The following is a 26,802-nucleotide window of genomic DNA, read 5'->3' as shown; positions in this document are numbered from 1 at the left end:
AGCCAGGAAGGGACCAGACCAGAGGAAGAAGGCACAGGAAGCAAGGTCAGCCAGCCAGCCAGCAACCTTACTGGCAGGGGAGGAAAGGCAGCAAGGGCAGCACAGGGCCATGCCTCAACCTGCAAGCAGGCTAGAAGGGAGTAGCAAGGATCAGGTGAGGCTAAGAGCAAGGCAACCTCAGGTGGGGCTGCCTGGGGCAATCAGCAAAGAAAGCCCGGCAGCCAGCAAAGGAGGCACAGGTGTGGCTGGCCAGAGCAGCCAGCAGAGCAACCCCAGGTGTGGCTGCCTAGGACAGCCTGGACTGTGGCTAGAGTGATGGGGGGCGTGGAGCCAGGAATGGGTGAAGCCAGGAATGGGTGAAGGGATATAAGGGATGTCCACCCAGAAGTTGGGGTGGGTTGTGTAGGAGTGAGGAGGAGGTTAGAAGGGTGAGAGAATGGAAGGAGGAAGAGCTAGAGAGATGAAGGAGAGAAGGAAGAGTGAGCAAGGAGGAGGCAAGGTGGGTAGAAGCCTTGGAAGGCTGGGAGTAAGAGGAGGCTGCAGGGACTCTGACAGGTTGAGCAGGGCTGCGAGTGGTAGAGAGGGATCAAGGGTGATGTATACCTCCCCGCCTTCCACAGAGCTGGAACCTGTGCTGTTCCTGTCTGCACCTTGAAGCTGTAGTTCAGGGCCACCAGTGCCGTGCCCTGCCATGCCCATGCCGAAGCCTGACAGTTACTATAACACATTTATCAGGAGCCTCTGAGCCATGCATGGATCCTCCCCTCTGCATAGTCACCATGTCAACTTAACCGAGGCAACACATGTGTATACATATACATACACGCACCCAACCATCGGATTTATCATGGATTAATGTAGTGTGTAATGAAAATGTAAGTTGCTCTTTTCACAAAAACTGGTGACCCTGCGTATTGGGATCATTGCAGGGTGTGTACTCCCAATACATGTGTTGCAGGGTTCCTGGAACTTCTGGATATAACATCTGAAAAGATCTACATTAATGCCAGAGTTCCCCAAGTGGAACTGGTATTCTTCCACATCCAGATTTTCAGAATCTGCTCACACTATGATTAGGAGGCACAAATGAAAGAAAAAACAAGCATGCCGTGTTTAAGAGAAATAAAAGTGAAATTAAGCCAACCAAATGAAATAGTGATCCACAGATAGATTTCTTTCAACAAGGACCAAGCAGTGATTCATAAGTTTTTACTTGAAGACCCACTACAGATCAAATGAAAACTAGTAGTTTAAACTCTTTAGGCCAAACATGAAAACTGAGCATTCACATTCCCTGTAATTCTCTGAAAGCATTATTCTCACACATGAATTTGATTGTGTTCCGTACAACAGTCTTGTTAATTAAGAAAGGAGCCTTCTAGTTATCTGTTTAAGCAAGTAATCTCACATTATGTGTATGTAAGTAGGTTCAACAGATTACAGGGATGATTTAGTCTGCTATGAGCACATTTGGCTAAGTACTTGGTCCTAGCGCACAAAGACAGCTGTGTTGGCTCATAGGATGTAAATATGTCTTGCCACAAACTGAACATGGACTGGCTTGTGCCTTATGTTTTTGGGATGTAATCCAAGGTGAATTAGTTGATTGAGTATAGAGTATGGTGAACCGGTAATGGAGGAAGAGAAGACAAATATAGGCATACTGGCTTGGGTAAAAATCCAGCCATGGCTTTTTTGATTACAGGTTCCAAAGGTCTTGGAACAATATAGTGTGAAGACAATTGGTAGAGCTGACAACTCAATTGCTTGCAGCAAACCAACCCAACCCACCTGTTGGGGATAACCAAAGAAAGGAAGCTAGTCTTAGGGTGGAAAAAGCCACCAGCCCTGCCCACTACCAACCTTTTTAGGGGGGGGATGGGTAGTCAACAATAGGTACCACCCCCCCAAAAATCCTGCTCTTCCTGAGCACCGGCTTAGTTTTTGTTGAAGAGAGCATTGACTCTTGAAAGCTCATACTCTGAAAATCTTATTGGTCTCTAAGATATCCATTGATGTCAATTGCTTTAGAAGGGTAAAACTCTGCTTAGAGAAGCAGTGTAAATGTCCTGATATATTTAAACTTGGGTTGGGGTAACATTCCATAAGCATCAATTATCTTAGCATGCTATGGTACAATGCTAAAATATTAAGAAAGCTTACTGTTTTACAGCCTACCATTTCACTCAAAATCCTATGTTCAATAGTAAGTTTGGTGTAGTGGTTAAGAGTAGGGGTATGCAGGGCCAGGTCACTTCGGGAATACCTTAATTCCGTAAATACCTTAATTGTTTAAAGGCCCCCGCTGCTGCTTGCAAGCAGCGGTGGGGCCCTTTAAACTCAGCCTTGAAGGTTTCTGAAGCATTCCGAATGCTTCGGAATGCTTTGATTAGGGATTTCCGATTCAGATATCCCTTATCTTTATGGATCAGGTCCGATTTGAGTAATTTACCCGAATCGGAAACCCGAAGCGCACACCCTTAGTTAAGAGTGGCAGGACTCTAACCTGGACAACCGGGTTTGATTCCCCACTCCTCTACTTGAAGCCAGCTGGGTGACCTTAGGTCAGTCACAGCTCTTTTGGAGCTCTCTCAGTCCCACCCACCTCACAGGGTGATTGCCGTGAGGATAATAATGACACACTTTGTAAACCACTCTGAGTGATCATTCAATTGTCCTGAAGGGTGGTATATAAATCCAATCTTCTTGTTGTTGTTAAGATGACATGGGACTTAAATCCTGTTGTTCTACAGGGACTTAAATCCTGTTGTTCTACAGCAAACCAATATGGCTACCCACCTGAAAAAGCCTAGCTTCTAACGATCATGGCACCAGAATCATTAGATGGCAGGGGAAACCTGTTCCCAGATTATTTCAACATCAAAAAGGAGTAATTCCAAATGAATGTATGTCTTCCTTTGGAATGATAGGTGCATTTTTTTTTAAAAATCTATCTATTAGCCAAGAGAATACTGAGGAAAAAGTAGAAAGTGATGTTATAAAGGAAACAAGCGCTATCAATTCACTTGCTTATGCCATAGAAGAGGCAGAATTTTTTAACACAGCAGGCCCTGTCCCCAACAGTTAAAGCATCAGAGTTACAATTTCTCCCTCAGCCAGACATTTCTGAAATTAGCCAAATCAGTGGTCTACCCTTAATGTAGCCATTCATTGTCAAGTAGCAGACTTTTGAAAAATGAATTTGGAACACATCCCAGAACATACCCCTAAGCCTTTAATTGAAATCTAGGAAGAGGAAACTCGTCAAATGAATACAAAAGAGAATTATATACCTGTAAATAAAAAAAAATGTTATTATCTGTGGTTTCCATCATGAATGTTTTCAGTGCAACTCATGGGAAATATTGTACAATGTAACTGTAATAATGCAATCGAGCAGAGTTAAACCCCTCTGAGACCATTGATGTCAATTGGTTTAGAAGGATAAAACTCTACTTAGAGAAGCAGTGTAAATTGCCTGATATACTTAACCTTGGGCTTGGGGTGACATTCCATAAGCATCAATTATCTTAGCATGCTAAGTCATGGTAAAATGCTAAAATACTAAGAAAGCTTACTGTTGTACAGCCTAATATTATACTCAAAACTAAATCATATGTTCAGTAGTCAGTTTGGTATAGTGGTTAAGAGCAGTGGGACTCTAATCTGGAGAACCGGATTTGATTCTCCACTCCTCCACTTGAAGCCAGCTGGGTGACCTTGGGTCAGTCACAGCTTTTCCAGAGCTCTCTCAGCCCCACCCACCTCACAGGGTCATTGTTGTGGGGATAATAATAACATACTTTGTAAGCTGCTCTGACTGGGTGTTAAGTTGTCCTGAAGGACAATATATAAACCAAATATTATTATTATGTTATTGTTATGTTATTGTTGTTATTATTCCCTAGGAGACATGCACACATTCTAAACTTTAGCAACTACTTACGATCCTATATATTTTATTGAAGTAAAATAAGATGCATTAATAAGGTTATTTAAATTCTCAAAGCAAAACTTTCACCAAAACAATGGATACAATCCAACCAGAGCTAAGCACTATAAATGAGAGTTCTGATAAGAAGAGGAATTTCTATTTTCCAAAATTAACTTTTGGGGGAAAACACTGACTCCAGAAAAGAGGAAAAGAAATGAATTGTTGGATTTTAAACAGGACCTGGAACATGTTTATCTCCTGCCCATTAAAATCAATACATTGTTCAGCTGCTTATATATCACTGATTTGTGCAAATGTAAATAAAAAAGGAAAACATCAAAGATTGCAGGGTAGAATGACTGATGTCACTATAGAGCTTACAGAAGCTCTAGGACAGGAAATGTCAAGGGTAGGAGGAAATAATGTAAAGCTACTTTTGCCGATACATACCTTATACATTGGCAGACTCTAAGACTGATAAAGTAGTATGAGAAGTACTCAGAAAGTGGCTGTTATTTTTACTATTTCTCTCTTTCAAAAATCCTCTGAGAACTTGGGATGGGGGTGGGGGGATGGGGAACGATGTAACAAGAGACAGGAAAAAAGCCGAGATGTTTTGCAAGCGCGAGAGAAATCCAGTCCCTCCCATTCTTATGCTGCTGGCAGGAAATCGCTACTTGGATTCCCCCCACCTCGCCTCTGTCTCTGAGCCAAAGCAAAACCAATTGATTGGATTTTTGAAAGAGAATCAGGGCCAAGCTACAAGTGACAAATGACACTTGAACAGCAAGTGGATTGAGTGGAGGGCAAGTGAACAGGGAGAAATACATTTGCTGTTCAAGTGTCATTCGTCACTTGTAGCTTGGCCCTCAGTCTCTCTTTGAGAGAATCTCTTTGAAAGACAATCTCTTCAATTGAGCGGCTGTTCTTTGCAAGAAAATCCACTTTGCTCGGAGGGGGCGGGGTTAGACTACCATTCCCAGGAATGATTGCAGAACCAATCAGCTGCTCTTCATGTGAAGTTTGTCTCGTGTGTTCTTCTGACCCTAAGTTTGGACCACAGCAACTTGGGTTTGGGAAACTCTTGGAGATTTGGAAGCAGTATGTGGGTAGGACAGAGCTTGGAAAGGAGAGGGAGCACAGCAGGGATATTATGTCACTCTAGGATTACTAATTTTCCTGAACTCTATAGTATAAATAGAGTCCTCCCTCTGAAGCTACCATGTCCTCCACAGGAACTGATCTCTGTAGTCTGGAGATCAGTCGTAATTCTACGAGAACTCCAGGTCCCAACTTGAAGATGGTGAGACAACCAGCAACACAAATAACACTGCAGGGATTCAGTATTCTTTGCTTCCCCAGTGCACAGTTAAGAAATGCTTATTTGCAGAGGGACTGTGTGATTGGACTATCATTCACAGATAAATATACTTTCCTTGTCAAACATTGTCCTATATGCTATTTTTTTTAAAGCCTGCTAATCAATATGTTATCCACAAAGCTGTGAAAAAATCCTATCCTGCTAAGCCAACTATACTTTAAAGCCCTCAAGCCTCCTACATGTAAGGAGAGCTTAATTAATGAGACCAGGAAAAAAATCTCCAATGCAGAAATTAAGTGCTAAACATTCTTTATTACCCAATCAGATTAACCAAGCAGATATCTTAAAGGCAGAGCCATAATGTGATTCTCAGAATGTGATGTGCAATCCTGAGAACATCCAATTCCAATTGGGCTGGGAGAGCGCTAAAAAAAACACGTTCCATATCAGTCACATATAGCAAAAAAGAAAATCATGCTAGATCAAGATAATTCAATTTAAGTTTCCCTGGGTTGTACTCAGTGGCGTATAATAAGTCTGAAACTTGACATGCCTGTTAGTACACAGTTCATGCTAGTAGTAGCAGTAGCTGGAAGATACCGCAGACATTTCAAGTGTAGACTTAAATATGTAAAAGGTAAATATAAAAAAAATGTGTTTGGAAACATATTAATCAGAAAGATAAATCTGCTCAGGGAAAAGACATTAGATATATATTTGACTACTAGCAACAAAGCCCATTGTGGGAAAAAATACAACGGGCTCTAGAAAGGGGAGAGCAGGCAAGCAGGTATTCCCTCCTTCTCCGTCACTGATCATGGGCAGATGAAGGCGGGGGGGGGGGGGCAGGCATAGCCACCTCCTCTGCAACTGATCCAGCTGAGTGAAGGGGGGTGGGCATTGCTACCTGCTCCACTCCTGATCCTCGCTGGGTGAAGTTGGGGACGGGCATTACCTCCTGCTCTGTGCCTGATCAAGGCTAGGTAAAGGGGAATGGGCATTGCCACATACTTCACTGTTTATCCCAACCAGGTGAAGGGGGGCAGGCATTGCCACCTGCTTCATGCCTGATCCCAGCTGGGGGAAGGCATTGCCACCTACTTTGCTCCTAATCCCATCTGGGGGAAGGTGGGGGAATGCATTGCCACCTGCTCTGCTCCTCATCCCAGCTGGGTGAAGGTGGGGGGCAGGCATTGCTGCCTGCTCTGCACCTGATCCTGGCCGGGGCTTCCTGCCATGGCATGCTCTCTGGAGGTCTGGATGCCTCAATTAGGCTATGGTGGCTCACCAGGGTAGGAAATGAGTTGCCTTGAATACACTTAGCTTTTTATATAGTAGGATCTCCAAGCCCCTTATTGACTTTTTGCAAGAAACAGAAAGAGATGAACTAATAATCTGTGTTTTCAAAGATTAAGGTGAGGGCAAGAATGTATAGATGGAAAGGTGAAGTAGTTATTCATGGTAATTTTAGAGTTAGTGCACAGTATGTATTATTGTTGGACCTTTTCAAAGAGAAAATTGGTATGTATTCCGTTGGTATCTATCTATCTATCCATCCATCCATCCATCCATCCATCCATCCATCCATCCATCCATCCATCCATCTTTTTCTTTTCTTTTCTTTTCTTTTCTTTTCTTTTCTTTTCTTTTCTTTTCTTTTCTTTTTTCTTTCCCCCTGTTGTTCTGAACCTTTGCCTATATGTTTAACAATAAATTTTAAAATTTTAATAACATTTTATTTTTTTAAAAAAGATAAATCAGTAAGTTAGTTGGGAGTTGCTCCAGCTTCATTCTGCGACTTCAAGGTAGAGCATCTTCTTGCCATGCAGAAGGTCTAAAGTTCAATCCCTGACATCTCTCAGTAAAAGGCTCACATCATACATGATGTGAAACACCTCTGCCTGAGACCCTGGAGACCCACTTCCAGTCTGAGTAGAAAGTTCTGACCTCAATGGACAAAGGATCTGATTCAGTATATAAATGGGTAAAGGTGGAAGCACTGTGCAAGCACTGAGTCATTATTGACCCATGGGGGGAGTCGCATCACAATGTTTTCTTGGGAGACTTTTGTTATGGGGTGGTATGCCATTGCCTTCCCCAATCATCTACACTTTATCCCCAGGAAACTGGGTGCTCATTTTACCGACCTCAGAAGGATGGAAGGCTGAGTCAACCTTGAGCTGGCTACCTGAACACAGCTTCCTCCAGGATTGAACTCAGGTCGTGAGCAGAGCTTGGGCTGCAATAAGCTTACCACTCTGTGCCACGGGGCTCACTGATTCAGTATAAGGCAGCTTAATATTCATGTACTGTAAACTTAGTAGTTGGGAAACTGCCAGATTTTCTGCTCATTCTCTTCTGATCCCTCTCTTCATTAGAGCCACCGTTCCATACAGCTTTTGTCCACATGTGTCCTATATTTTCAACAAAACCTCTTCCATAGCCCCTGCACTGATGGGTTGATGGTTTAGGAGAAGGTCTGTGCTCTCTGCAATTTTGGTGCTGTTAAGTGCAAAAACAGCTGCCCCAAAGACCCTCATTGCAAACAGTGGGGCTGAAACGCATGATAATGGGGGGGGGGGGGCAAACAAATTATGGCACATAGTTGGTTCAGAATCCTTGGATCCAAAACTGAAATGGAATTTTTTTTCAGCGCACACCTTTAAATCAGAACACGGTATTGAGATTAATCTGGGCATCATTTCAACCGCTGTGCCTTATCTTACTGAAAGATGTACAGCTATTATTGAGTAAAAAAAAATACCTTGCAAGTATGAAAATAAAACAATTGTCAGGCCTGCTTCCTCCTTTTTGAATTAATACCTTATTGTCAGATAAAAGTCCGTGGCAATACTAAACGAAGCATCTTCCCTTTGCACACTTGCACTTGCTCATCACAGAACATTAACTTTGTCAGCATCAAAGTTAAAAATGGGGCATAGCGCTTGACCATCACCTGCCCAGAAGCTGCAAAGCACATATACCATCTACTGCTTTTGTATAATAAGCAAAAAGCAACAAGTAAAAAGCAAAAAAGCAACATTGGTGCAAATATCTACATCATCCAACTTCTAGGTAATTAAATTGTTGGTTTCATCATCATTGTACACATCTGTTTCTTCTGGTACTTCTTTCCCCCCGAAGTCTGGCCCAATGCATGTTTATTGGGAAGTGTCTTTGGATTGAATGGATTTACCCACAGGTATGTGTAGGATCATAGCCTTCGTGTACTACATATATTATTGTTCTTTTGGTCTCTCCAGCAGTACTCACACTTTTACTCCACAAGTAAGCATCCCTATTTTTTTTCAATTCTATCAAACATTTAATCTTTCCATGTTGCAAAGGTATGTTTCTGGCAGCAGGGAAACAGAAAGAGCAAAAGGGGAGCTTGAGAAATAATTGACTCATAAAAAATACAAGCACAAATAATTGAATGTCATACTTTGACAAATTCCAGTTTGACACGTCCCCAAATATCATATGTAAGTGTTTGTTTCTCAGCTTGTTTTACTTTGGTTGTTTGCACCACAAACATGACGCTCACCACAACATCTCGCTGCTGTGCTCCCCTCCTTGGTGCTTGACAACTTTGGAAAACATTTTAATAAAGAAGCAATTTTGCTAATCAGCTGTTTCTCTCAGACTCATCAGCTCTAATTAGAAAGTTACTGTCAAACGACAGGAATAAATCCTTATGTTGACCTTTATATAATTGAAATATAAATAACTTTTTAAAAGCAGGGTAGCACTTCAGTAATTCTCATGCTTGCTTTGGCATTTCACTCAGCGTTGACAATGAGATGCTGCCTCCCTCTGCTGTCTGATGCACAACTCTCAGACTTACTGTGATCAAGAAACTTCAGGGATCGTTGCTACCATTAAGGGGCGGTGTGTGTGTGCTGAGGTTTGCAATAGACACAGAAATATGTGGACTCTCCCATGGGATTTTGATTAGGCTTATTCCTTCCCGATTTCTCCAGAACAGGGGCTTCCAAATTTGCCTTTAAGCAAAATGTGATAGTAACTGGAGCCCCAGGTCTTATAATTTTTGTTCAGTGGGCATGTTGTTTCTTCACCAGCCCAGTTATTTAACTGTTGCAAGTCAGATGATATCTCCAGTTTGACTAACAATCTGAACTGATGTTGTGATGTCAATTAGGGACATCCAAAATGCACTTGAGAAATTTTGCTAGGCTTATTGAAATTCCTTGGAAGGATTGCCCATGATGGGATTCCCAGATATGCTCTGACATTTCTTGTAAGCAAAACTTGATAGGAGTTCTAGCATAGATTCCTCCTCCGGTGGTCCCTGGCCCCAGGGATTCTAGCTGGGCCTCGACCAGAGCCAGGGCCTTTTCAGTCCTGGCACTAGCCTGGTGGAACTCTCTGTCTGCTGAAACCCAGGCCCAACAAGATGTACTGTCTTTTTGTTGGACCTGTAAGACAGAGATGTTCCACCAGGCATATGAGTGAGCCTTCTTGCTGGACTCCTGTTGGGTAGATAGTGTAAACCCCACCCCAGTTTTCCACTGGTAGGACCACAGCTGTTCTTTACCTCCCACATCATAGAAATGTTTTATTGGGGCTGGGTAATATGGGCTGCAGTGACTCTAGAGTTGTTTTTATGACTGAATTGTATGCCTAATTATGATTTTAATGTAAAAATTTAATGTAATTTTTAAAAATTATGTTATCCGCTCTGATTCTATTTATGGGGAGAGCAGACTATAAGTCAAATATATCAAATCAGAACAGCAGAGCCCCATATTTTCTCCAGTATGGAGATAGAGCTCTTGTTGTTACCCAAATAGGAGATATCCATAATTAGTTGGGTGAATTATCATTAAAGAGGCAAGCAAGAGGGGGTAACTGGGATTGTCCACCTATGTCTACGAAGATTATTCCCTTAGAAAACTCTCACATAAATCAGGCAGATGTTCAACCAGAAAGGTTCTTTTATTAAAGAGAAAATAAAGGCACATGTACAGAAAATCCCACACAGCATGTATAAAAGGCTAACTAAGAAAAACAGGGAGGAAAGTGGTAGAAAGCAGTTCAGGGAGGACAATATTATTTTATTTGTTTTGATTTATACTGCGCCCTCCCCACAGGTGGGCTCAGGGTGGCTAACAACATTAAAAAAATGCATTAAAAGTCACAAAACCATAAAATCAATAATAATTGTTAAAAAGTCATTAAAATAGTCCAGGAGCAGGCTGTTTAAATAAATATTGGGAGTCCGTATATGGGCATTACCAGTCTTAAAGACAGGAGGGACTTGCAGAGGCAGCAGCAAAAAAGAAGAGCGTTTCATGAAAAGAAGAAGAGTTTCAAGTGAATTTGAGGGTGGGAGTATGGATCCAGGACACTCACACAGAGCCCGTAGCTGAGGAGCCCAATAATAGGGCTAAATGTACCCTGGGGCAAAGTGGGCATCTTGCTTCCAAAAGCAATAACTTAATGGTTTGTCTGGAGGTTGAACAATAAGTTAGGAGAGGCTTGAGATGACTATCTGGAATGGACTATATGGGGAAAATATTGCTTGATAACCTGGTAGGCACCGGACAGGAAAACCTGTCAAGTGTGTTGAATAGCTTTGATTAGGGTAAATGGGGGAGGAGAAGTAAAGGAAGGCAGGGAATATTCTCAGGAAGCCTCATTATCTCTGTGTCTCTCCGGGGTGTGGAGGGTGCCCCAGTCAGTCACCCATTTCTCACTCATGTCCCTATAACTTTCCCATCCTTCTGCCCAGCTGGCATCCACTCTGGGCCAGGCAGTGTCTTGGACTTAAGGCATATGAGGAAGGGGTTTATGATATCCCATCAATAAATGGCCCTGTCAGCATGAACAGGGGGGGTCTGACTATACTCTGCCCTGAGCCCGCCTGGCGGGGAGCGCAGACTAAAAATCTAATCTAATCTAATCTAATCTAATCTAATCTAATCTAATCTAATCTAATCTAATCTAATCTAATCTAATCTAATCTAATCTAATCTAATCTAATCTAATCTAATAAATAAATAAATAAATAAATAAATAAATAGTGTGTGTGTGTGCTGCCTATGTCATTCATTGAAACAAAGGTAGCAGATCCTCGGCAACATATATGATTCCATCTTGGCAAAGGCAGGCAATGGACCTTCCAAACTAGACAAATGCTGACTCAGGGAAAGCATCAAAATACTTCTTTCTCAAGTGCCAGAGTCATGAAACAGTTAAAGTATTCAGCTAAGGTATGGGAAATCAAGGGTCAGGTCTCTGCTTCTCTACAGCGCTCACTGTAGGGTCCTGTAGACCTCATGTTCTCTCACCTTATCCTCATACACAGGACTATTGTGAGATTAAAAGGCACTTATGAGCTCCTTGGAGAAGGACAAGTTGCTACATAACAACAATAATGAAAGTCTAGGATAGGGTTGAGTGAATGTTTCTTTTTACAATCATGTATATTTTTGTCATTAGTTTTGCTTCTCTGCTTTCTCCTGTTGGTTTTGTAGACTTGGGTGTATTGTGAATGAATATTGTGTACTCTTTACATGATATTTAAATACACTATACACAAACATGCACACCGTGCATTACAGATGTGCTGATACACAAGTAATATTGAAATATATATATATATATATATTGCAGGGGGAAAAATCAGTGTAAGGAAACAGAAAATAGTATGATTCTTAACAAATAAATCTTAGGTTTGATTTAAAGGAGAATCAAAATTAGAAAAAGTATCTGGGGGAAGGGTCCAAAAGTTTAAACTACCTCCCATTTAAGCCCAAAGTTTTATTGTGTTGTAAATTGCTTAGGTTTATATATGTATGCATCTCCATAGCCATAGTGTTTCATCTGAAGATCTGAAAAACACATCTTCATTGGAGATGCTCTAATTCCTTCATGCTCTCAGTTCATGTCCTGATCACTGCTCATGATATTAGCACTGATTTATCAGTGAATGGATCAATATCTTACTGAGACACTTGCCACTCACCAGGCAGCTTCTTGCTGAACACAGCACACATATACGCACACAAGCACATTTGGTTTTGGGTATGTACATTCTTTTTTACAGCTTGATGTCACAATGTAGTCATTCATATATATTTCGACCAAATTATAATGTCTCATGAATGTCTTCGGCAATGAATGTAGTCATTCATATATATTTCAACCAAATTATAATGCCTCATGAATGTCTTGGGCAATGAATGATTTTTCAAGTCGATCCTACTTTTTTGCTGTCCCCAATTAATGATTTTCAATTGTTTGCAACCACCAATGTGAGTGATTAGGCAGGGGTTTTATGTGTGAACAGTTTTGCAAATGACCATGGGAGAGTTAATAATAGTTGTCTGTATTCTTAATCCCTACCCCAATCACCCTTAAAGATGTCTGACCTATAGTTCTGCTCCAGTGCCTGCCTGCTAGTTTGGTGGTTGCCATGCCAACAGTTGTCTTTTTTTCCCAATTACCTTTGAAATTGTTTTGGGTTAAATGCATATACACAACTGATAACTGTGCAAGCACAAATATAAGCAAAATTTTAATGTATATAGGTAGAGTAACAGTACTGAAAGGTTAAAGCCCCATAGCACTTTCATTATACATTCATCTTGTAAAAATTCTAATATGTCATGACATGTTAATCACTTACGTTTGGTTATCATTACCTGTATAAAAAGGCTTCCTATGGTGAGATCTTTAAAGGTGTTTTGGGGCACAACCTAGGATGCACATTAACATTTTAACAGATACATATTGCTTTTGTTGGCACTTGGACCAGAAAAGATTGCCTTCCCCAATAGATGATAAAAATGTCTTTACTCAGAGGAAAACTACACAAGACACCTAGGCATGTGTTGGGAGGGATTCTCTCTCTTTCAAAAAGCCTTAGCTCAGGTTTTCCTCTGGGAGCTCAGGGGTGAGGGCAGGGAGATGTAACAGGAAGTAGAAATCCAGGGCAGCTTTTTGTAAAAGAGAGAGAGAATCCATGATGAAATTCTCCACTGGGGAGCAGAGCAGTGGCGGGAGGATTCTCTCTCTCTAGCAAAAAGCCGTCCTGAATCTCCTGCCTCCTGTTATACCCCCCCCCCCGAGCGCCCGGAGGAAAAACTGAGCTGAGGATTTTTGAACGAGAGAAAGAACCCCTCCGATCACTCTTCCCCTGGCAGAGAATCACATTGAGTGGCTGTTCTTTGTAAGACTACATTACCCAGGGAACCTTGCAGGACCTGACACATGATGAACACGTGTCTGTCGTCTCGTGTAGTTTGACATTCAGACTCAATGTAAAAATGAAGGGAAGGGTTCCAAACCACGGTCTGTTGCAGGCCATAGTCTGCTCCTGTTTGAGGAATCATGCAGACTTAGGAGGCATAGTGTGAAGTTAGTATCAGGGACACTTAGCCTTCTGGGAAGAAGAGGCCAGAAACAATGGCAGATTCCATTGTGCTTAATCAACTTTGTCTCTCTAACACTAATAAAAACACAAAGGTCCCTGAAAAGGCTGAGAACAGAGGGAAAATGTGGCATTGCTTGCATTAACAATACTGGATGTTAAAGGTAAAGAGGCAGTTCTTTTGTTCATAATGTGTGTGAATTAGCAGTTTATCATGGCACAGTTGCGATAAGCTTTGGAGACTGGTAAACAAGAGTAATATCTTGGGGGTATCAATAAAAGTGACAGAATGTATGAGATCGTACATCCTTTTTTGTCCAGCTTCCCAGCTTTAATTAAAAATGAAAGGTGTTTTCAAAGTCTGCAGATATGACTGTAAGAACCAGCATTACAAAAGAGCTGTATTTTCAAAACAGTGTTTCTTTCTTGTCTTGTTTTCCTCAGGTTAATTTGCTGTTTTCTTTATTAAATCTTACTACAGCTTCAAAAATGAAGGATTCAAACAGATCTGTTTGAAACCACCAATATCAGAACCAGTTTTCAATCCCAATGATGGGCTCTGAAATTGATTTGAAGGCTAGACTGAAAAAGAATCTCCTTTAAAAATGTTTCATTTCGACATATTCTGGAATTTGATTTTAATTAATTGCTTGATCTTTAAAGAAGAGACAGCCAACAACCAAAAAAGGGGGATTTGATGGACAAAAAAACCTTCAAACCCTGATCTGGCAGTTACAGCTGGTACAGAATGCTGCGGCGTGGGTTATTGCCTGAACACCAATATGGGAGCACATAACACCGGTATTGCGCCAGCTGCATTGGTTACCGGTGGAGTACCAAATCAGGTTCAAGGTTTTGGTATTAACCTATAAAGTCCTATGTGAACTCGGACCATCATATCTGCGGGGCCGTCTCTCCCCATATGAACCCCAGAGGACTCTTTGCTGCACTAGTAAACATCTGTTGGTCCCTGGCCCTAGGGAGGCCCTAGGGAGGCCCGGCCAGGGCTAGGGCTTTTTCAGCCCTGGTCCCAGCCTGGTGGAACGCTCTGTCTTATGAGACCAGGGCCTGGCAGGACCTGTTAGCATTTCGCCGGGCCTGCAAGATGGAGCTGTTCTGCCAGGCATATGGTTGATGCTAGACAGTGCCCCCCCCAGTGGGGGTTAAACTATATGCCTTCCCATTCAATGTCACATCCCATCTCTCACATATTTTGCTGGAAAATGCTCTGTAGATGGTGAAAGGTGAGTGTCTAACGTGTTGCTATGCTCTCTGTTTTTATACTTATATAGATGTAGTGTATTTTAAAATGAATGATATGTACTATTTATGTTTTTAATGGTAATGTTGATTAATTGTGTAGTGTGTTTTTAAGCTTTGTTGGGATCCGCCCTGAGCCCACTGGTGTGGGGAGGGCAGACTATAAATTGAATAAATTAAATTAAATTAATTAAAATAAACTGAAATAAAAATACATTGTAGTGATCTGACTGGCATCTCAGGGACAGGTCTCCAAATAGTCAGCATTGTTTGTTAAATAAGGCATGAAGAGTTGCAATAGGAGAAGATGAAGTCTAATTCATACACATTTTTTCAGTGATTTGTGTAGCTTTTTTTTGCATTTTCAACATATTATGACTCATTTCAATCTGGATTTAGGACAGAATTTGGAACAGGGGCTGATTATCTCCCCTGAAAACTAGACAGAAGGAAAGTGAACCTATTAGTTCTGCTGGATCTCTCAGCAGCCTTTAATACTATCAACCATCATATCCTACGGAGCTCCCTTTGGCACAGGGACTAAAGGGCACTGTGCTATAGTGGTTTGAGTCCTACTTGGGAGGTCAGTCTCAGAAGACAGGGGTGGTAGATTCCTGCTCTGCCTTTTGGTCATTAGTAGTCTTCTTTTGCCCCCAAGCTATTTAATTTTTATATGAGGCCACTGGGAGAGGTCATCAGGAGGTTTTGGCTACTGTGTGACCAATAGGAAAATGATACCCAGCTCTACCTTTCTTTTACACCTAATTTTACACCGCTGTGGTGGCGGAGGTTGTGTGGGCACGGCTCCGGCCTTCCCGGCCACCCAACTGGTCTTCCTAGCTCCAGGTAAGGTGGGTGGGGGTGGGGTGGGGTGCAAAGGAGGGGGGTAATTGGGAGGCTGGGGGCTGGGAGACAGGAAGCTTTCCCCCTTACTTCAGTATGCTCCGAATCTTTACGGAGCATACTGAAGCAATTTAAATACTCGAGGCTGAAGTAGCTTGCCCCTTCAGCTTTTGGGGTATTACAGATCATTTTTTCCAGGTGCACACCCCTAGTAATACTGTTCTTAGTACTCTTATCCATGATGCAGCACTTCTGAAGTTTCATCCTGATAAATCATCCATTTAATTCCTCAGTGCTTTGGAGTAGGTCCCTCTCCACACAAACACCCATTTCCAGAAAATATCATACGTTCAGTTAAAATACTCTGCATCCTTTCTTCCCCCTCTGTTATCAATCACTAGTTGTGTCTCTTGTTTACAAAAAGAAAAACTAGCCTGAGGAATGCAAATGAATTTGAGTAACAAAAGGTACTTAGGGAATAGAAGTGATAATTTTTTTTCTTTCAAATTTAATTAAATGATCCATTATAAATAGTCACTCTTATCACAATTCCTTACTAAATAGAATTATCATGAGATTCGAGCATTCTAATTATACATCAACCAAATCAGCTTTATCATTGCCTCTAACCTGCATAGTAATGTTCTCAATTTTATTATTTTTATTTAATAGTCTTATTATTATTTTCTTAAGCAGAAGATGGATTACTAGAAAGAACATGCCATCTGAGTGCCTTAGTAAATATTAATTCCAAGTGGGTAGCTGTGTTGGTCTACAGTAGAAGAGCAAGATTTGAGTCCATTTGCTCCATAGAGACCAAGTAGATTTCCAGGGTATGAGCTTTTTAGAGTCACATATTAGTTATATTCAAACACCCACCTATTCAGCTCTTATTCTCCTCACCAGTTGCAAGCGGAGAGATGATTTTTGACCTGTTAATGAGCAGCTTGTGTGTTCAACAGGTTACTTTCCAATCTATGTAAACTCCACCTTTGGCAGTTTCTTTAATATGTGGATAGTGTTTTAAGATCTGGAGGAACCCTAGTTGTTTTCATTATGGAACGTTGTTTAAGCAAAATCTCCAATCTCAACTGATGTGTCCTCAGTTTCAAGATGTTGATGACACATAGCCTCTAATTTTAGGGAACAAGTAGAAATATCAAATAAGCATTCACAGACAATGAAGGACTGAGTGGAGGCAGGTGAATGAAAGGAAAACAAGGATGCTGTGAACATCACCCAACAATGTGATTGGAATTCAGACTGCCCCTTTCAAATTGTACGGGCTATTTTTTTTCTTGAGCTGAGTCTTTGAGCTGTGCTTGCAATTTAAAATGACCATTTTTGTATCTATTCGTTGGCATCAGTTGGCCTGGGCAGCTGAAGATGAGACAAGCTAAATGGCTATGTCTGAGTTTCATTGGATAAATTGAAAAAAAATCCCCAACCTTTTTAAAGTTACACATTTTGAGTGTGAAAAACATTGCTTTAAGAAGGAGTTTACTCATTCTATAGAGAAAATATTTCATAGGAGTATTTTTTCCAGTGGTCCTCCAAATTTTTCAGTTTTTCCATTGGAGAAAATGAAAGATATCCTCAGAAAAAAAGCCTCCATCTCATGTTTCCTTTTTTTCTCCAGGCTGTTTTCTTGGGAAGTCTTTATTAAAAGCAGTTAAATTCGATTGCTTGTACTGCTTTTTCAACTGGATGGTGGGTGGCATTCATCTGTTGGCAGCATTTATCTTCCTCTTTCCTTACTCTCCACAACCAGTGTGGTATAATGGTTAGAGTCTTGGATTTGGATCTGAGAGGCCCAGTTTCGTCTACCAACTTATTGGGATTGATTTGGCAGTATATCCCTGGGTATTATAGATTTACTGGCAAAGGATAAATTGCTACCTGGGCCATTTCCACACGTCTTACCTGTCTGTGGAACATCACGCAAAACTCCCAGATAACAGCTCTTCCTGGTGTGATTTTGCGGTCTTTAGTGCGATGTTCTACAGGAGGGTAAGACGTGTGGAAACGGCCCCTGGATTCATTGCCTTTATTGCATTTCATGTTATTCTGTGGGAGAATTTCAATGAATTCACTCCACACTGGTTTATATTACATCTCAATGTGATTAAATTTATTTATCATAAGCATAATAATTTTACATTGGTTTCCCACAAAATATTCAGATACTAATAATAATACTTTTTTTCTTTTTTTACATTGTAGGTCTATTTTGTGCTGCTTTATTTATTATACTGTTAGAGTGCTGTTTATGAGATACATATACCCAAGGAGGAGGGCCCATGAGCTGGAACCCATCTGTTTTTTGGTTCTGTCCATACAGAGATCAAATATACTAATATACCTGTATAATATTTTAGTACTTATATGTTGAACCATATGTTTTGCCAAGGGGCAAAATGTTCATTTGGATTTGAAGATAATAAACACACAAGTGCGGAAGGAAAGCAGATTTATTAAATCCCTCCAGTAATTTACAGGAAAGAAATGATGAAGTACAAAACTAAGAACAGATACAAAACAGAATTAATGCTTATACCCCTATACAGTTGTTAGGAATCCCTGGAGATGACAACAGTGGACTCCTCATTCTGGCCCATTGCACGGCGCTGTCTGCAGTTCAGCCTGAGATGATGTGTAGGAGTTTTCTGAAACATATATAGCTGCTAAGTTACATGCACAGTTACACCTGGCACTTGTTTTCCCATAACTGTCTTTAGAAAGAGATGATGTATTCAATACCAACTGATAAGCAGTACATCTAGCAAGAGTCCAAGATGAAGAATGTTCCTTAAAAACACAGACCTAGTAAATGACAAGTTGTTGGTAGATCCATAGACACTTGATGGACAGGACTACTGTCATCCCAATGAATTGAATGGCATTGAAGAAGCATGCGTGCAAGGGCAGAGGAACACGGTGGCCAAGAACAATGACCTGAAGATCAAAAGTAATGCTCCAAGGAACATGGATGGAAACACAAAATAAAAATGGAGAAACAAAAACAAGGAATGTCCAGGCCTAGTCTGCACAGCAAACTGGGCATAAGATGGAGGAACTGTGACACACCACTAAACTCCTCGTAATCACAATCTTCTTTCACGTATGCCACTACACTCTATTGTGGATGTTTTTAAATTTAATTTACGTATTTTAGTTAATGAATTAAATTATATACTGGTGCTTTTAATCTAGTCTCTTACATTTTTAGTTACATTACTTTTTTTTTTCTTTTGCCCCAACCTTTTTGGTTATTTTTCATTTGCGGGGTTGTTTTTTTTCTCCTCTTTTCATTGTCCTCGACTACCCACTTTACCGTGGAAGCTTGCTGGGCAGCCTTGCACCTGTCATTCTCAGCCTAACCTACCTCTCAGGAAGTTGTGAAGAATAAATGGAGAAAAGGAAATGGTTGTAAATCACTTTGGGTTCCCACTAGGGGGGAAGGGGATATAAAACAAATTAAACAAATAAGGAAACCTTTTGGTTCTCCCCCCCCTTGTTTGTTCTGTGTTTCCTGAAGGTGCACAGGAGCAGAGTTCTATCCTTCTAAATAAATTGTCATCAATGACATTAGAAAGGTGTAACTCTATTTAGGATTTCATCTTTAGTTAATTTCATCTCAAATTCTTATTCTCCCAGCAGTCTTCCCATCCTACATGGAGTGATCTTCCAATGTACTGAAAATGAAGCAAGGCCTCCAAAGAAGACTGGAGTTGATAGGTAGGTTCGTATGGAAGGTGGTCTTTAAAGTATGTTGGTCCCAAGCTGTATAGGGCTTTAAAGGTCAACAGGCACCTTGAATTGAACCAGGAAGCAAAGTAAGAGCCAGCACAGGTGGAACAAGACTGGAGTGATATGGTCCCTAAAACCTACTCTGGCAATACTCTGGCCACAGCATTCTGTACCAATTGCAGCTACTGGACAGGGCAGCACCACAGAGAGTGCATTGTAATAGTCTAATCTAGATGTTAACAGTGCATGCACTATAATGGAAAGATCTTTCCTGCTGAGGAAGGGCTGGAGCTGGTGAAAGAGGCCCCTGGCCACCCCTGCCACCTGTTTATCCAACAGGAGGCCTGGGTCCAGAAGTACCCTCAAGCTATGAACTTGCTTCTTAGGGGGGCTGCAACCCTATCCAGGACAATGTCTGCATGGCCAGTGTGTCCATGGAGGCAGGTCCAGCAGCTGCCTCAAGCACTGAGGTGCCGGAGGGGGTGCTGGGGGCAGGGGCACATGCCGCGGACCTGGCAGTGGCAACACTAGTGGCTGACTGGGAGGGCTAGGAAGCTGCCCACGCACCGCCCCGGCTGCCTGCTGTGCCTGGCCTGCAGCTGCTGTGCCCGGCCAGGGGAGCATGCTGGTGCTGGCAGTGTGGGGCAGTCTGAGTGGGCAGCCTCCCAACCCTCCCACTCAGTTGCCTCATTCTGCCACCACCACTGCCACATCAATATCAATAAATTACACAGAGAAAGAGGCATCTACTGTCAATTACAGTTAAAAGGCTGAGTAAAGCCCATAAAGTGCAGCTGGCAAGATAAATTCATATTCAGGGCAGGAGTGGCGGGATGCAGGAGGTCAGGAGGGACGAATCGCCTCAGCCATAGGCCCAGCAGAACAGTTCTGTCTTACAGGCCCTGCAGAACTGCAACAGATCTCACAAGGCCCAAATTTCAACCGGAAGAGTATTTCACTAGGCTGGCACCTGGGCCGAGAAAGCCCTAGCCCTGGTCGAGGCCAGGAGAACATCCCTTGGGCAGAGGACCACCATCCATGGTCATTTGAATATTGGTACATCCGGTGTGTAAATGAACTGAACTAAGACGTGAGTAATAACAAATATGTATTTATTGATATTTTGCAATGGACAAGGCATTATCAGGCTCGTTGTTAATTTGATGTTGTAGATTGCAGCCCTTGAGAAAGCCTTTTGAGTGAAACAAATGTGGCTAGTGGTTTGTTGGGCGGAGCCGTTGGGTGGAACCCTCTGCAGCGGCGTTCCATGGATAGAATCTGAAAACAAGAAAAGGAGAAAATAAGAGACTGTGAAATTATTTGGACACATTTCTCCAAGGAAACCGCTGGAATGACTTGCTGATGATGCTCTTTTGTATGTAGAAAAGAAGTAGCACGGATTGTATAGGACAATATATGGATGCTAGTTATTGTTTATTGTAATTAATTTAATTGATTATAACTTATTGCTATTTATTCAATTTATTGTATGCATTTATTACTTGCACTTTTGCACAATACTTGATATTTTGAGACAATATAGACTATTTATAGCAGCGAGAGATCTTTTTTTTTTGTTTTGCCCACCAGCAGGGAGCCAATTGTTGATCAAGATGTTCAAATGCATGCCACAATGGCCACACATTCCCTAACAAATTAGGATTTTCCTGCTCCAGCCATCGTGGCAGCCATTTTCCCTGCAGACCACTTCCTCCTCCAACAACTGGGGGGGCTTTTTAAAAGAACATCAATGAAATAGCCTTACAACATTATAACCATCTGTGTATCCGGTTCTTGAATTCCCAGCTGACATTTAAAAAAAAAACAAATTTCTATCTCCTTTCATTGCACAGATAAAGTGGAAAGGGATATTTCCACAACAAAAAGATCCAGAAATTTGGTTTTTAAAAAAGAAAAGAAGATGGAACCAATTGTTATCATTTTATAGCAATATTATTTTTGTAAAAGTGAAACAGCCCTTGTGGTTTGGGAGGGATGGCCACTGCTCGGGGACTGAGATTGGGAAATGACGGGGAAACCTCCCGTGTGGACGCTCCATTGCTGCTGCACTGAATTGGCAACTGTAGCAAGAACAAAGAAACTGCCAAGGCTGTGCAGAAAACATCTAAAACTACTTTTTAAAAAAATTCCATCATTTATGGATCATGATCAATTTGATTATGATGGAAATTTATTTTGGAGGATGTTAAAATCAGCTACTGAATAAATTTCGGATCAGTCTAAAAATGCAGGAATTCTGTCAGTGTATAAATCCCATTAGAGCCTATGGGAAAAGAAAATTAAACACCAGACGAGAGGTTGGGGCATTTGTTGTAGCAAACGACAATGTCTCCTGAAGCTATTTTTCAATAATGTTTTGGAATACTTGGGGAGAAATGTGATTAGAGGACTGTAAATGACTGCTCTTTAATAAAGGTTTAGCTCTATTCACTAGTTCGGAAAAGCATTCTTTCTGCACCATCAGGAGATTTAGCTTTCTTTTAAAATCAACACTTACCCCTGTCAAGCGTATAATTTGTTTCCACCTCTTTTTTTTAATATGTGCTTTACAAGTTTGATATTGATTACATGCTCATTTTTTCACGTGTTACCAAAGCTGGGTCCAAAGCAATTATTGTTCTAAATAGGCAGAGTGTAAATGTTCGACATTATTTGCATCGGTGGTTATGGAACAGTACAAATGTCCCCTTTTCTGTTTAGCCAAAGCCCCCTGCCTTTGAAGACGTGCATGTTTCGTCTGGTTTGTGTTTTCCAGCTGGGTGGAGAAGACTGTAGGTAAAAGTCTCTCATTAGAAGCCTTTCGGATTTAATTAATATTTAATTATTGTACGAAACAAAGGAAAGGGTAGATCTGATCAGTGGATGGTGGCAAAAACAGTGGACTGTGCATGTGCTTTAACATGCTCTGGAATAACTGTATAGGACAGCAAGGGTGAGTGTAGGGTTCGCAGGAGCCCACCAGTGCTGGGCAAATTCCCAGGGATTTGCCCTCTTTCCCACTGATCTGCCAGCAATTGGCAGGAGGTGACAAGTGCCCCAGAGGTCACCAGCCACCAGCAGGCACCCCGGGAACACGCACGGTGTGCATGCTCTGGAGGGGGGTTCAGTGACATCACTTCCAGAAGTGACATTGCTGTATCGGCTGCAGTTCCTGCACTTTGTTGGGGGCCAGTTCAGGCCCCAAAGACTGAATTGGCCCTGCACAGAGCGCAGGAGCACTCCAGCAGCCAATGTGATGATGTTCCTGGAGCAACATCATTGTGCAAGCACCAGGGCATGCACTGGTTTGCGCAGGCGCAAAGAATGACCACATGAGTGACACAGGGTAAGTGTTAGGTCCACCCACCTTCCCAATGGGAGAGTATAGGGACCTGGCAACCCTAAGTGAGTGCCATATATCATATTTTCCTCACTATTCCGCCAAGGAGCTTATTGCAGCATACACAATTCCTTCTCACCTATCTTAGAGTCATGACAAACCTAATAGATGGGCAAGGCAGATAGAGGGCTACTGACCAGATCACCCAACAAGCTTTGTTGCAGAGTGAGAATTTGAGGCTCCCTGACCTAAAATCTAGCCAGTATAACACACTGGCTCTCCATAACATATAGATCTACTTCTTCCGCTCTCAAAATTCCATGCCTGCTTTGACTCAATGAAGCAGATGGCTATGGAGGACACAAGCACCCATTCTTTGCAATATCTCATGTAGCAATGTATGATATCGAGTAGAGTGGATCTGGCTCCATAGCACACCCGTATGGATTACACAGTTCGGTGTACACTAATTGAAAAGAATGCTACTTCCTATTAGTGAAAAAGCCTTTACTCCAAAGTTGATGGCAATCAGCCCAAAATTTTGACTTTTCCACCTACATAAATTCTGGACAACTGGCCTTAAAACCAAAAACTTGCTTAAAGTGGTTTTATCATCCCTCTTTCACAGCATAAATGAGCAATGCTTTCCACACTTGTTGGGCAAGTGCTTCTTTCACACACAGTGAATACCTGACTTTTAAGACTTCTTAAAGTATTTATGCAACAGAGACTGCATTTGTGCCAATTATTTTGTTGCCATTGTACTGGTAGAAGCTGTACACAAAATATTCCTATTGTTTGGGAATGACTATGGTCTTAGAGTTTCACTCAGCCAATGGGGACTTCGAGATCATGACTCATAGCCTTCAAAGTTTCCTGAGAAATGCCACATATGTAACGAGAGCTCCTTGGGAATGGAATAGCAGGGTAGATACGTTCAGAGAAATGTAGATTTCCCACCTCTTTTCACAAGATTTCTCCCAGAATTATAACTGATCTCCAGATTACAGTGATCTGTTCTCTTGGAGGAAATGACTGCTTCAGTTACTATGACATCACATCCCCATTGAGACTCCTTCCTTCCCAAACTCTATGCTCTCCAAGCAACACCTCCAAATCTCCAGTAATTTCCAAGCCAGACTTGACAACTCTAATGCATATTTGACTGACAGAAACCTTGGAATATCTAAATTTCAAGATGAAATCCAAAAAGTGAAAATGAGCAAAACAAAAATGGAAAAAAGTACATACTTAGCTGGCAACAGATTATGTCAGATAAGCAGGCTTACCCCTGCTGCTTTATGGAGGTATCACAAACTCCTGATGATGTTGCATGCTGCCGACAGATATCTCTATGAGTAAAATGCCAGTTGTATCCAACTTATGGTGACCAATAGCGATTTCAAGGCAAGAGATGCAGAGGTGGTTTCCCATTGCTTGTTTCTGCATAGTGGTCCTAGATTTCCTTGTTGGTCTCCCATCCAAGTACTAACCAGAGCCAGTCCCGCTTAGCTTCTGAGAACTGACAAGATTGGTCTAGCCGGGCCCATGCACAGATCTCCAAGATCAGTTACTCAATACTACTTTCTGTCAAAGAAAGCAAACATTTATTTAACATGGGTGGTCTTTGTTTATTCCCTGAGAATTGAGCTTTCTGTATGCTTAAACAGGACTAATACTTTACTTTAGAAGACTAAAGCTTTACAACTTTTCATTAAGGATATGTTTGATGGGGCTCTTTCTCTTTTTTTTAATGAAACCTTACAAGGTGATTTCAACATGAAATATTAACGAGGTCTGTTTAATAATGAAAGTGTCTACAGTTTAAACTGAAAGGCAGATGTATTACATGGAATCACATGAGTTGTAAAAAAAAAAGTGACCTGTTTCTCTTCCATGAAAACCTCACACTGAAACAATGAGAGTTACATAGCAATCATTTGTTTGATAGATTGTGCTCATTGTTTTCAAAGCGGTGGAGATTGCTCTCCCCCCCCCAGTTGAAATAAAAGGAAGACAAGTTGCTTGGGTATAAAATATGGGCCACTTTATTAATTAAATATAAACTTGGAATCAGCAGGGGATCTAACTAGTGGTGCAGGTCAAGTGCTGGGGTCTCACCAGACCTCTGCCTTGACCTGCCTGGGTGATCCCCCACTGCCCTGGGGGTGAGCCCTCCAAAGGATGGCTGGTACCTGGTGGCCAGGCAAGTGAGTCTCCTTTAAAGCTCCGATACCCAGTGCCATGAAGCCCATGGGGTGGACTTGTCCAGGAGTCCCACTGGGCATTCTGCCCTCGCAACTGGCTGCTGTGAAGCCCACCGGCTGTTCCTGACAGTCCCCTCAATTCCCCTAAGGGAATGTGCCAAGGGGGTCACTGTCCCACTCAAATCCCATCCGATCCTGCCAGTGACCAACTATTTACAGCTCCACCATCTACTTAATTAACCCCCTACAGTGCAAGGTAGGCAAAAAAACCTCCCAGCCATGGTGTCAAATAAGGATAGGAGCAAAAAATTCCTACCTGGACCTGATAAACAGTGACTGGCTAATCTTGCACTGAAATGGGGAGGGTGGGTGGGACAAGCAAGGCAAAAGGCTGTGACTTGAGAGGCAGAGTGGCTTTTATGCCTCCCAGGGAGAAATCCCCGTATGCCCAGGAAGGAAAGTCTGCCTTCCTTCATCTGGGGTTGCAAACTTGGCCCCCGTCTCAAGCAGCTTTGCTGCCGGCCGGGAGGGCCACATTAGCAAACTCCTGTCTCCTCTCTATAGAAGGAAGATCTTTGGAAACAATCACTTGGAGGTGCTGCAGACAGAGTGTTCACCTTAGGCTTTCTGTCACTGTCAACCATAATTAAACACATTTATGTATGAATGTACACAGATATGCTGAGCCAGTACTTCACTGTTCATTTTGTACTAAAAGGTGACACCTAATAGCAAATCTGTGCAGGCCTGACTAATGTGACTGTAGCATCTTTAAGGAGAAAAACCAGGATGACCAACTGTTCGGCAGTTACTTTTAACAAAATTAATGCACAGACCTCAGGCATGCTACTGGCCTCTCAGAACTGAGCTCACCTGTCATCATAAACCTACAAGACAGTCGCAGTACAGAGTCAGCAAAACAATCTTTTAAATTTTTCCTGGGCTCCCATGGCATTTCTGGTTCATTCAATTCACAAAATAAGGAATGTATGTAGAAAATGACTAGTTCATCCTTAGTCCTGGGACAGCCTTTGGCATATGAGAACCCATTATCTGGCTTAAGATCCACTCAGATCAGCCTCTTAGAAGAAAGTCTGTGTGGGAGACATGAAATCAAATACATTCTGACTCTTTTGCTCTATGACCAAGGGCCAGTCGTACTGTCACCTGTGTCATGGGGTTGTTCTTGTGGCAATAAACCAAGGAAGGGAGAACCAAGTATGCTCCTCTGATCTCCTTGAAGGAAGAAGTTGTTTTCAGCCACATTGCGCCAAAAGCACACTCCAAAACCATTACTGATTCCACACAAGTTGGATAGTGCACTTTCAATGCACTTTAGCAATCGTTTTGAAGTGGATTTTTTTGTTTCACACACGAAAAATTCAGTTCCAAATGATCTCTAAAAAGGATTGGAAGTGCATTATCCGACATGTGCGGAATCAATAGTTATTAAGTGGTCAAGTGAAAGAAGACTTTTTTACACCTTGGAATCCCTTTTATGAATGGATAAAGAATAAATATACAGAATAAAATCCAACAAGATGGCAATACTATATGAAATATCAGAACTTACAGTTGTATTGAGATTAATTAGAAGACTTGGAGAACTATAATGCTGATATAAGCAAGCCTACTGAAATTGTACTGAAATCTTTCTTGTTCCTTTTATCTTATACTTACTTTCTTTTCTATCTGGAAAAATAATTAAAAAAAATAATTTTAAAAAAAGCAACCTCCAAAACCAAAAAT

This window comes from Eublepharis macularius, chromosome 9, assembly GCF_028583425.1.
Source record: "Eublepharis macularius isolate TG4126 chromosome 9, MPM_Emac_v1.0, whole genome shotgun sequence".
Taxonomy (NCBI): Eukaryota; Metazoa; Chordata; class Lepidosauria; order Squamata; family Eublepharidae; genus Eublepharis; species Eublepharis macularius.
The sequence above is the reverse complement of the archived record's forward strand: the minus strand, read 5'-3'. Positions refer to the sequence as shown.